This window comes from Tamandua tetradactyla, chromosome X, assembly GCF_023851605.1.
Source record: "Tamandua tetradactyla isolate mTamTet1 chromosome X, mTamTet1.pri, whole genome shotgun sequence".
In the NCBI taxonomy this organism is placed as follows: domain Eukaryota; kingdom Metazoa; phylum Chordata; class Mammalia; order Pilosa; family Myrmecophagidae; genus Tamandua; species Tamandua tetradactyla.
In genome coordinates, this window is record NC_135353.1 from 101477279 (window position 1) to 101489911 (window position 12633).

The window sequence follows — 12633 nt, forward strand, 5'->3', positions numbered from 1 at the left end:
CACTCAAAACTTTCCATCTCACTAATATGAAAAACCATGGCAACAAAAAGGACAAAGTTCCACAAGATATATTTCTGAGATATTGTCTTATGTGTACTGATGACCTTGCCTTAGTAAAGATGTTTAATAAATTTGTTTGTCAAATGCAAGCACAGATATCCAGGTGCTTTAGTCCATCCATCTTGGCAATCTCCACATTATTATTATTATTACTATTATTATTATTATTATTAATGATGCTGAAGGGCTCCCACTAGTCTTCTCCCCTTTGTATCAGCATTTGCTTTTACAGAGAATGCCTCTTTCTATACTGCCCAGTACTCAGATTAGGCAGGGGAGTAAAACCCAGATAATGGAGACAGATGTTGAGAGGACAGACCATAACGGTATGTTTTATACCTGGAACCAGATAATATTGACCTTAGTCTTGCCTACTGGATGCTGAATAATCTGATCTGAATAGAAAAAAGTGTACTTATCGAAATGAGCCTTTCGATACAAATCAATTAATGACTTTTAGCCTGTAGGAAATTGCGGCAAGTTGGACTTAAATTCCCACCATTAACTCTCTATTTCACTGTTCATCTCAACCTGATGAAAATGGCTGTAAAGAACTGGGTCAGCCTTTTTGACTTCTAATACCTGATGTTTGATCATTAGCCAGATATGATTTGAGGGAACTGATTTGAGTTTTCTAATTTGAAATATTAAGCTGTTGGGATAAATGGCCATATCTGGTGTTAACACTAAATTTTATGGCAAATGTAACTAAAGAACAAATGGGTTTCCCTACTCAGAAAATTGCAGTGATGTCTTCCAGTCTCCCTTTGGGTTAAGGTTTGTTTAGCCTGATCTCCAAAAAGATGCAGCTTTTCATCATGGTTTTTGGTAAACTAATCTTGTTATTCCTTTATAGACCTACATATCCACAGGGGAGAAGAAATTGAGAAAAGAACAATTGAATTTTAAGGATATGAATATAAAGAATAGGAAGTGAACATAAAACTGAGCCATGTTCTGAGGGATCTTTCTCATTTTCTTTATACTTAAAATCTCACTTTAGTATCAAAGTATTTGCATACATTTCCGTCCATTTAACTCTTAGGGAGGAAAATCAATTCCAATCACACGTTACCATGACGGACATGATGGAGGATCTTTCCTCATGAAAAATGCCAATTCCGATTTTAAAAAATTTTTCTTTTCCAAATGCACTTTCTAATTTTTTGCTTTTAAAATAGCTTCTTGGAAACAATTTTATTGTATTTGTACTTAATTTTTGTTCTCATCTAATGTGCATTTTCTGACTGTATAGAACAAGATTTGTTAATAATTTAATAATAAATTAGAAATCTAAATGATAAAAAAAAAATTAGAAAATGCACTACCTAAAATATAAATTTTGCACCAAATAAGTCTCTCTCCCTTTGGTCTCACACAGAAGTCAAAATTTAAAATATGGATGATATCATCCTTTATGCTGTATCCTGATTTATCTTAGTCCTGTCCAGATCAGCTTCATTTGTATCTCTCCTGAAAGTCAGACCCCTTTTTCAACTTTTTAAAGAGTTGCTGTATGGGGTGTTGAATTTCATAGCTTCAGAGCTGTAATTCATAGTCTCAAGTGTCACATAAATACGTAAAGTTTCTGAGAATGACCAGGTTATAAATAGCTCAATATCTCAGAATTTAGAAATAACAGTTACAACTCATGAATGTATGTGACTGCTGTAAGAGCTTATAATCTAGGACCCTTTACAATAGGCCCCAACCTGATAACCCATGCTTTGAATGTCAGTTCACCGAGTTTTTATATTACAGTTAGTCAATATGAGTGAGGCATGAATATTTGTCTTTTTGTTTCTGACATTTCATTCAACATACAGTCCTTAAGGTCTATTTACCTAGTTGCATGTCTCACAACTTCGTTCCTTCTTGTAGCCAGTCAGTAGTCCATTGCAGTTCCCCTCTTCCATTCCTCAGTTGCTGTACTATTAGGCCACCCACACCCATTGTAGATTGCGAACAATGCAGCCATAGACATCAGTGTGCATATATCCATACATGTCCCCATATGCAGTTCCTCCAGGTATATACTGAGCAATGGGGTTTCAGGATCATATAGCAACCCCACCCCTAGCCTCCAGTGGAACCACCACCATGATCTCCAAGGGGCTGTACCTCTCATTTTCCTACTGACAGTGAATAGGTATATCTCTTTCTCTGCATTTTCTCTAGCACTTATTTCTCTCTGTTCATTTTTAAACAGTTTTATTCACATATCATACAACCCAACCTAAGTGTATAGACATGAATCTATCTGAAGACATTTCCTTTTCTTCCTGGTGCACTGCCCGGTTGACATTTAGTTTTGGCATAATGCCTTCGTTACATTCAGTGTAAACATACTACAATGTTACTGTTAACTATAGATCCTAGGTTGCATTGACTGCACTTTTTCCCATATACCATCTATTTTCAACACCCTGCAGTATTAACATTCATTTGTTCTCCCTCATGTAAAAATGCTTTTTTTATTTGTACATTTAATTACTATCACTGTCCACTCTAGGCATTCTTAAATTATACTGTCTCAGTCTTTATCCTCTATCTTTCCTTTTGGTTTCATACATGCCCCTAGCCCTTCTCCCTCTATCATGCTCACATTTCCCTTCATTCAGTATTGTACTACAATCAGGTAGTATTGTGTTATTCACTTCTGAATCTTTACAATCAGTGCTGTTGCACAATCTGAATTCCTTCAGTACCAGTTGCCAATCTCCTGATAACTTGTGTTCTTAACTTCAATTCTTCAAGTTCACTTATTAATGTTAGTTCATATTAATGAGACCATACAGTATTTGTCCTTTTGTTTCTGGCTAATTTCACTTAGTATAATGTCCTCAAGGTTCATCCACCTTATTACATGCTTCATGACTTTATTCTGCTTTACAGCTGTGTAATATTCCATTGCATGTATATACCATAGCTCATTTAGTCACTCATCTGCTGACAGACATTTGGGCTGTTTCCATCTCTTGGAAATTATAAATAATTCTGCTATAAACAGTAGTGGTTAAATGTCTATTTGTGTCCTTGCCCTTAGGTCCTCTGAATATATACCTAGTTATGGGATTGCCAGTCCTATTCTTAGCTTCCTGAGGAACTGCCAAATTGCTTCCCAGAGTGGTTGTACCATTTTATTTTCCCACTGACAGTGGCTAAGTGTGCCTCTTTCTCCATATCCTCTTTAGCACTTCTCATTTTCTGTTTTTTTTTTTTTGATAATGGCCATTCTATTAGGTGTCAGATAATATCTCACTGTGATTTTAATTTGCATTTCCCTAATAGCCAGTGTGTTGAGTTTTTTAAAGTATTTTATTCTTTCTGACACTAATGTAAGTGAAATTTTTAAAATTTCATTTTCAATGTAATTGCTATTGCATAGAAATACAACTGATGTTTGCATATTGATCTTGTGTCCTGCAACCTTGCTGGCTTATTAGTTCTCACAGTTTTTCAGTAGATTCTCTTGGATGTTCTATACAAAATGATAACCTCTTCAAAAGAGACAGGTTTCCTACATCCTTTCCAAACTGGATGAAATTCCCTACCATTTCTTGCCTTGTTGTCCTGGCTAGAACTGCTATACAATGTTGAACAGAAGTGATGAGAGTGGACATCTTGTCTTGCTCCTGATTTCAGAAGGAACATACGCAGTCTTTCACCATTAAGTATGATATTCATCGTGGTTTTTTGGTTAAGTTTTCTTTACCAGGTTGAGGAATTTCCCTTCTATTCTTAGCTTCTTGATTGTATCATAAAAGGGTCTTGGATTTTGTTCAATGATTTTTCTGAATCAGTTTAGATGATTATGTGGTTTCTGCGATTTATTCTGATTTTCAGAAGTTAAACTTTGTATTTCTCAGATAAACTGCGTAGTATTGTTCTTATATGTTCCTGGATTCAGTTTGCTATTATTTTAGTGAGGATTTTAAATCTATATTCAGGAGAAATACTGTTGTGCAGTCTTTTTTTTGTGTGATATTTTTGTCTAGTTTTGGTATCAGTAATATTGGCTTCATACAATGAGCTGGAAAAGTGTTCCTTACACGTCTACATTTTTGGAAGGGTTTCTGAAGAATTGATATTATATCTTCTTTAAATGTTTAATAGAACACACCAGTGAAACCATCTGGACCCAAGTTTTTCCTTGTTGGAAATTAATTTTTTAATTTAAAAATTTGTTTTAAACATAACAACGTACAAGCACGAACATTCTTAACATATGATCATTCCAGTCTTGGTATATAAACAATAACTCACAATATCAACACATAGTTGTATATTCATCACCACGATCACCTCTCAGAACATTTGTATCAATCCAGAAAAAGAACTAAAATCCAGAAAAAGAAATTTTAAAAAATCCAGGAAAAGAAGTTTAAAAAAAGAGAAAAAATTCATACATACCATACTCCTTCCCCTTCCCAGTCACTGATCACCAGCACTTCAATCTACTGAATTTATTTTAACATTTGTTCCCCCTATTCTTTATTTATTTTCAATCCATATGTTTTAGTTGTCTGTTGATAAGGTAGATAAAAGGAGCATCAGACATAAGTTTTTCATAATCACATAGTCACACCGAGAAAACTATATCATTATACAATCATCTTCAAGACACATGGTTACTGGAACAAAGCTCTACATTTTCAAGCAGTTCCCTCCAGCCTCTCCATAACACCTTAACTAAAAAGGAAATATCCATGTAATGTGTAAGAATAACCTCCAGGATAACCTCTCGACTCTGTTTGGAATCTCTCAGCCATCGACACTATTTTGTCTCATTTTGCTCTTCCCTCTTTGGTCAAGAAGGTTTTCTCAATCCCTTGATGCTGAGTCCCAGCTCATTCTAGGATTTCTGTCCCATGTTGCCAGGAAGGTCCAACCCCCTGGGAGTCATGTCCCACGTAGAGAGTGGGAGGGCAGTGAGTTTGCTTACTGTGTTGGCTGAGACAGGCAGGCCACATCTGAGCAACAAGAGGTTCTCTTGGGGGTGACTCTTAGGCCTAATTTTAAGTAGACTTGACCTATCCTTTGTGGGGCTAAGTTTTATATGAACTAACCCCAAGAATGGGGCTCAGCCTATTGCTTTGGTTGTCCCCCACTGCTTGTGAAAACATCAAGAATTCTCCATATGGGGATGTTGAATTTCTCCCTTTCTTGCCATCTCCCCAAGGTGACTTTGCAAATACTCTTTTATTCATTGTTCAAATCATTCTGGGATTTATTGAGGCATCACTCTGGACAAACCTAAAAAATCTCATGCCCTATTCAAGGTTCCATGAACTTATGATGTTCAATTAAGCTGTTCACATAAGTTATATTAGGAAATGCACTAGTTGAAATATAAATTTTGTACCAAATAAACATTTTTTGCTTTAGTCTCACACATAAGTTAAAGTTTAAAATGTGAATTAGCATCTATTTTCAACACCCTGCATTATTGACATTCCTTTCTTCTTCCTCATGCAAAACATTTTAAAATTTCTACATTTAGTCCATATTATTATACAATCTAGGCACTCCTAGATTATACCATCTCAGTCTTTATCATCTATCTTTCCTTCTGATTTCATTTGTGTCTCCAGGCCTCCTCCCTTTAGCATTCTCACATTCAGCTTCATTCAGTATTCTAACATTATTGCATTACAGTTAGGGAGTATTGTGCTATCCATTTCTGAATTTTCACAATCAGTCCTGTCGAACAATCTGTATCCCTTCAGTTCCAATTACCCAATATCTACCCCGTATTTCTATCTCCTGATGACCTCTGTTATTAACTGTAATTATCCAAGTTCATTCATTAATGTCAGTTCATATCAGTGAGACCATACATTATCTGTCCTTTTGTTGCTGGCTAATCTCACTCAGCATAATGTCCTTAAGGCCCATCCATGTTTTTACATACTTCATTACTTTATTCTGTCTTACAGCTGTATAATATTCCATCATATGTATATACCACAGTTTGTTTAGCCACTCATCTTTTGACGGACATTTGGGTTGTTTCCATCTTTTGGCAACTGTAAATAAGGCTGCTATAAACATTGGTGGGCAAATGTCCGTTTGTATTTTGCCCTCATGTCCTCTGAGGAGATACCTAGCAATGGTATTGCCGGGTCATATGGGAATTCTATATTTAGCTTCCTGAGGAACTGCCAAGCTGCCTTCTCCAGTGGTTGTACCATTTGACATTCCCACCAACAATGGATAAGTGTGCCTCTTTCTCCATATCCTCTCTAGCACTTCTCGTTTTCCATTTTATTGATAATGGCCATTCTGGTGGGTGTGTGATGATATCTCATTGTGGTTTTGATTTGCATTTCTCTAATAGCCAGGGAAGTTGAGCATCTTTTCATGCACCTTTTGCCCATTTGTATTTCAGTCTTCTGAGAAGTGTCTGTTCAAGTCTTTTGCCTATTTTGTAATTGGGTTATCTTTCTGTTGTTGAGTTGAGCAATCTCTTTATATATTCCAGATACTAGACCTTTATCTAATGTATTGTTTCCAAATATTGTCTCCCATTGTGTAGGCTGTATTTTTGTTTTCTTGACGAACTTCTTTGAGGCAGAAAAGTGTTTAATTTTGAGGACTTCCCATTTCTTTCTTTCTTTCTTCAATGCTCGTGCTTTGGGTGTAAGGTCTAGGAAATTGCCTCCTATTATAAGATTTATTAGATACTTCCCTACAGTTTCTTCTAACAGTTTTATGGTCTTAGATCTAATGTTTAGGACTCTGATCCATTTTGAGTTAATTTTTGCATAGCGTGTGAGATATAGATCCTCTTTCATTCTTTTGCATGTGGATATCCAATTCTCTAGGCATCATTTATTGAAGAGACTGCTCTGTCCCAGTTGTGTTGGCCTGACTGCCTTATCAAAGATCAACTGTCAGTAGATGAGAGGGTTTATATCTGAACACTTTATTCTATTCCATTTTTCAGCATGTCTATCTTTATGCCAGTACCATGCTGTTTTGACTACTGTAGCTTCATAATACACCTTAAAGTCAGGTAGCGTGAGACCTCCGACTTCATCTTTCCTTATCAGGATACCTTTAGGTATTTTGGGGCACCTTGCCCTTCCAGATAAATTTGGTTATTGCTTTTTCTATTTATGAAAAGATTTTGGGATTTGAATTGGTACTGCATTGAATCTCTAAATCAATTTAGGTAGAATTGACATCTTAACTATATTGTCTTCCCATCCATGAACACAGTATGCCCTTCCACTTATTAAGGTCTTCTGTGATTTCTTCTAACAATTTCTTATAGTTTTCTCTGTATAGGTCCTTTGTCTCTTTAGTTAAATTTATTCCTAAATATTTTATTCTTTTGTTTGCAATTGTAAATGGAATTCTTTTCTTGATTCCCCCTCAGATTGTTCATTACTAGTGTATAGAAACATTACAGAATTTTGAGTGTTGCTCTTGTAACCTGCCACTTTGCTGTACTCATTTATTAGCTCTAATAGTTTTGCTATGGATTTTTCGGGGTTTTTGACATATATGATGTCATATGCAAACAGTGAGACTTTTACGTCTTCCTTTCCAATTTTGGTGCCTTGTATTTCTTTTTTCTTGTCTAATTGCTCTGGCTAGTACTTCCAACACAATGTTAAATAACAATGGTGATAGTGGACATCCTTGTCTTGTTCCTGATCTTAGGGGGAAGGTTTTCAGTTTTTTCCCATTGAGGATGATGTTAGCTGTGGGTTTTTCATTTATTCCCTTTATCATGTTGAGGAAGTTCCTTTCTATTCTTATCCTTTGAAGTGTTTTCAACACGAAAGGATGTTGAAGTTTATCAAATGCCTTTTCTGCATCCATCGGGATGCTCATGTGGTTTTTCTGCCTTGATTTGTTGAGTGCATTTCATTAATTGATTTTCTTATGTTGAACCATCCTTGCATACCTGGGATGAATCCTATTTGGTCATGGTGTAATTCTTTTAATATGCTGCTGGATTCGATTTGCAAGAATTCTGTTGAGGAATTTTGCATCTATACTCATTAGAGAGATTGGTTTGTAGTTTTCTTTTTTTGTGATATCTTTGTCTGGCTTTGGTACGAGGGTGATGGCTATGCAGGATGAGTTAGGTAGCTTTCCCTCCTCTTCAATTTTTTTGGGGAGTTTTAGCAGGATTGGTATTAATTCTTTCTGGAATGTTTGGTATAACATGTGAAGCCATGTGATCCTGGACTTTTCTTTTTGGGGAGGTTCTTAATGACTGTTTCAATTTCTTTAGTTGTGATTGGTTTGCTGAGGTCGTCTATTTCGTCTCGAGTCAATGTTGATTGTTCATCCCTTTCTAGGAAGTTGGCCATTTCATCTACATTGTCGAGTTTATTAGCATAAAGTTGTTCACTGAATCCTCTCATTAATTCCTTTATTTCTGTGGGGTCAGTGGTTATGTCTCCTCTTCCATTTCTGATTTTATTTATCCACATCCTCTCTCTTCTTCTTTTTCTCAACCTTGCTAAGGGCTCATCAATCATTTTGATTTCCTTATAGAACCAGTTTCTGGTTTTGTTGATTTTCTTGATTGTTTTCATGTTCTGAATTTCATTTATTTCTGCTCTAATTTTCATTATTTCTTTCCTTTTGCTTACTTTGGGGTTAGTTTGCTGTTCTTTTCTAGTTCTTCCAAGTGGAAGGTTGATTCCTCGATTTCTGCCCTTTCTTCTTTTTAGATACAGGCATTTAGGACAGTAAATATCTCTCTCAGCACTGCCTTTGCCGCATCCCATAAATTTTGATATGTTGTGTTTTCATTTTCATTTGCCTCAAGATGGTTACTGATTTCTCTTGTAATTTCTTCCTTGACCCACTGGTTGTTTAAGAATGTGTTGTTGAGCCTCCATATATTTGTGAATTTTCTGGCAGTCTGCCTATTATTGATTTTGAACTTTATTCCTGTATGATATGATAAAGTGTTTTGTATGATTTCAATCTTTTAAAATTTATTGAGACTTGTTTTGTGACCCAGCATATGTCTATCCTTGAGAATGATCCATGAGCACTTCAGAAAAAGGTATATCCTGTTGTTGTGGGATGGAATTTCTATAAATGTCTGTTAACTCTAGCTCATTTATTTTCTGTATTATTCAAATTCTCTGTTTTTTTACTGATCCTCTGTCTAGATGTTCTGTTCATTGATGAGAGTGGGGAATTGAAGTCTCCAACTATTGTGATAGATGTGTCTATTTTTCTTTTTAGTGTTTTCAGTGTTTGCCTCATGTATTTTGGAGCATTCTGGCTTGGTGTATAAATATTCATCATTTAATTTTTTTTGGTATGCTGTATTGTGGGGATCACATTTCATTCTTTTTCCATGTGAGTATCCTATTTTTGTAGCTCCATGTGTTGAATTTTGGTTGTTTGTTCTTATTGGGTTTTGGTGGTTTGATTTTTGGGGCAGTGCATGGGCTAGAAATCGAAGCCCAGTCTCCTGCATGGCAGGTGAAAATTCTACCACTGAACTACCCTTGTACCGCCCCCCTGCCTTGTTCTTCATATAATTTTAACAATCTATTCTTGGCCTAAAAAATTAATTATGCTCAACATACAGCATTTGGAAAATACAGAAATGTATGGAGAAGAAAATAAAGATCCTGCAATCCTACCATATAGAGTCACCTCACTGGCAATATTCTGGTGTGTTTATTTACTGTTTTTTTTTCCTAAGCATATAAAAATATAAACATATACATTCAAAATAGGATCATATTGTTCATACAATTCAATATCCTGCTTTTTCACTGAATAAAATGGCCTTGAGTTGCTTTTCCTTGCCGTTAATAGTCTTCAAAAAAATTGATTATTTTAATGGCAAAAAATATTTTTCATTGCTTAATGTAAACAAATGTTATGAACGGTACCTTAAATTTTATAGCTTTATATAGCTTTACAGCCTTGCAACATGGAATTCAATTGTTACATTCTCTCTCTGTTTTCCCAACTCCTGGAAGACTGGAAAGGTCAGCAGGTTCTATAAAGATACGACATCCCAAATATTTAAGGTCTTATTCCCCAGGATCCAACAGAAAGTGAGAAATTATATGCTGAGTCACACATGGATAACTGAAGGTGTGATGGTAAAAGTTCACATGCTGAACTCCAACAAGCTGTAGAACAGAGTTGATGGGTCTGTAATCCAATATATTCCTATCACGGTGTATGAAATTAATGTTATTACCTGGTCCTAAGATGGGAGTTCTGCCTTGTTGAGCCAGTTCTCCTTAAAAAATCAAAAAGAGGGCCAGCCATCAGCCACCACAAGCTCTGAATGCTTTCTGAGAGTATATTTGATTTTACATGGGGCTCTGTCCTGAGGAGGCAATTTCTTCACCTCTTTTCATTTCCAATCTTTTATAAATTCCTCTCTCAGGATCAACATAGATTTCATAAGAAAACCCAGTGAGTTGCAGAAAGTCTCTGTAGGATGACTGTCCAATCACTATAAGGGTGACATCTGTTTCTTGTGAGAAACTCTTTGGAATTTTGGTCAGATCTTCTACATATTCTTTGGGGATATAACAGGAAATGTCGCATGAAGACCATGATGGCCTGTTGCTCAAGGAACAGGGCTCTGAATGGCACCCACTTCCTAGAGGCGTCCAGCACTGACAGCTCTGCCACTGCAGCAGCCAGGGCCTGCCCGTGCTTGGGGTTGGTCGAGGCCCAGGCTGCGTGGCTGCTGGCCTGCTATGTGGCCCCAGCCAGGAGGCCATCATACCCTGTTGGAGGGCCCCAGGTCCCTCTCGGCCATGGCCAGGAGGGGTGCACCAGAAAGCTTCATAATATTTTAAAATTTATATTCTTAGTGATTGCTCTAAAATTTATAATAAATATCTTACCTAATCTACTTCAGATTTATATTTAAGAGAATTTTGGTGAGATGGAAATGTTAGTCCTATATTGCTCTATTCCCTCTTCCTCCTTTTAGTGCTATTATTATGCATATTACATCTATATGTAATTCAAGTACATTTTTACAATTATTACTTTAAAAAATTTGTCTTTTTGAGAAGCTGACAGAACAAGTGTATATTTAGAATATTTGTTATATTGTTATATTAACCTTCTTATTTGCCATTTCTGGTTTTCTTCACTTCTTCCTGTGGAGTCTCATTACCATCTGATGTCAATTCCTTACTCAAATACAGCTTTGCTCCCACCTGCTTCCTTTGAGCTTTTAGTGTGAAATATATTACATATCTATATGTTACAGGCCCATGAATACAGTTATATACATATTGTTTTATACAACTGCTTTTAAAGACAGTTAAGAAAAAGAGAAAGCTGCAGTGATACTCTTTTAGAATTACCAACAATCTTTTACTATCATTCTTTTTTTTGTATGTGCAAATTCAAATTACTGCCTGGTATCACTTGCTTATGGCCTCAAGTTCCTTCAGTATTTCCTTTAAGGTAGGTCTGCTAGCAACAGATTCTCTAAGCTTTTGCCTGGGAATGTCTTTACATCGCCTTCATTTAAAAAAATATTTTTATTAAGAAATCTTCACACACATACAGTCCATCCACAGTATACAATCAGTAGTTTACAATATCATCACATAGTTGTGTATTCATCACCATGATCATTTTTAGAACATTTACATTTCTTCAAAAAGAGAAAAAAGGAAAAAGAAAAAACTCACACATTGAATTATCCTTACTCCTCCCTCTCATTGACCACTAGTATTTCAAACCATCCAATTTTTTTTTTCGCATGGGCAGGCACCAGGAAGTGAACCCGGGTCTCTGGCATGGCAGGCGAGAACTCTGCCTGCTGAGCCACCATGGCCCGCCCTACCCAACTTTTTTACCCCTTATTCCCCCTATTATTTATCCCTTATGTTTTTTTCACTCATCTGTCCATAACCTGGATAGAAGGAGCATCAGACACAAGGTTTTCACAATCACACAGTCACATGGTAGAAGATAGATCGTTATACAATCTTCTTCAAGAACCAAGGCTACTGGGACACAGCTCAATAGTTTCAGGTACTAACCTCTAGCCACTCCAAGACACCATAAACTAAAAAGGGATATCTACATAATGCATAAGAATAACCTCCAGGATAACCTCTCAACTCTGTGAAATCTCTCAGCCACTGAAATTTTATTTTGTCTCATTTCTCTCTTCCTCCTTTTGTCAAGAAGGCTTTCTGAATCTCATGATGCTGCATCTGGCTCATCCCAGAAGTCCTGCCCCACACTGCCAGGAAGATTTACACCCCTGGGAGTCATGTCCCACATAGGAGGGAGGGCAGTGAGTTCACCTGCCCTGAGCTGGCTTAGAGAGAGACTGTGCCTTTCGTTTTTGAAAGATAACAGAATTTTCAGCATTTTGAATATGTTGTGTCACTGCCTTCTGGTCTTCTTTGTTTCTGTTGAAAAGTCAGCTGTTAATCTTATTTTAAATAAGATACAAATTAATTTAATATAAAAATTCCCTTCTACTTGATGAATCATTTTCTCTTGCTTTTAAGGTTTTTTTTTTTGACCGTCTTTCAACATTTTGACTTTGATGTGTCTGAGTGTGGCTCTTTGCATTTATCCTTC

The 12633-nt window shown here is 36.3% G+C and overlaps 1 protein-coding gene and 1 pseudogene across 1 annotated transcript in view; both read right to left on the reverse strand.

The window, feature by feature from the left end:
* Nucleotides 1–12633, reverse strand: part of KIF4A (kinesin family member 4A) — a 230614-nt gene that overhangs the window by 85739 nt on the left and 132242 nt on the right. The gene's annotated exons all lie outside the window — the stretch shown is intronic.
* LOC143670982 (peroxiredoxin-like 2C) lies at nt 10133–10834 on the reverse strand (annotated as a pseudogene).